Raw genomic sequence first — 629 nt, 5'->3', positions numbered from 1 at the left:
TGATCCTGAACCTGAAAGGACTTTGAAGAGGAAACTAAGAGAAGCTAAATTACAACAATCCAGAGACAACCTTTCTGAAATTTTCGAACGAGAAAAGGAGATGGCAGCCGAACCCAACAGCAATAATGCAAGGAGGATGCTTGGTGATTTCACTAAACCAACTTCCAAATTTGATGGAAGAAGCATCTCCATTCCTGCCATTGGAGCCAATAATTTTGAGCTGAAACCTCAATTAGTTGCCTTAATGCAACAAAATTGCAAGTTCTATGGACTTCCATCTGAAGATCCTTATCAGTTTTTAACTGAGTTCTTGCAGATCTGTGAGACTATTAAGACGAATGGAGTAGATCCTGAAGTCTACAGGCTCATGCTTTTCCCTTTTGCTGTAAGAGACAGAGCTAGAATATAGTTGGATTCACAACCTAAGGATAGCCTGGACTCCTGGGAGAAGCTGGTCATGACCTTCTTGGATAAATTCTTTCCTCCTCAAAAGCTGAGCAAGCTTAGAGTGGATGTTCAGACCTTCAAACAAAAAGATGGTGAATCCCTCTATGAAGCTTGGGAAAGATACAAGCAGTTGACAAAAAGGTGTCCATCTGACATGTTTTCAGAATGGACCATATTAGATA

The 629-nt window shown here is 40.5% G+C and overlaps 1 non-coding gene across 1 annotated transcript; it reads right to left on the bottom strand.

The window, feature by feature from the left end:
• Positions 1 to 499: 499 nt before the first annotated feature.
• LOC127748116 (small nucleolar RNA R71) lies at positions 500 to 603 on the bottom strand. The gene has a single exon (XR_008010059.1). It is a non-coding gene; the product is annotated as a small nucleolar RNA R71 (small nucleolar RNA).
• Between the last annotated feature and the right edge of the window lie 26 nt (positions 604 to 629).

This window comes from Arachis duranensis, chromosome 5, assembly GCF_000817695.3.
Source record: "Arachis duranensis cultivar V14167 chromosome 5, aradu.V14167.gnm2.J7QH, whole genome shotgun sequence".
NCBI classification, from domain to species: domain Eukaryota; kingdom Viridiplantae; phylum Streptophyta; class Magnoliopsida; order Fabales; family Fabaceae; genus Arachis; species Arachis duranensis.
Note: the sequence above shows the minus strand (reverse complement) of the source record. Positions and strands in the feature narration are given on the sequence as shown.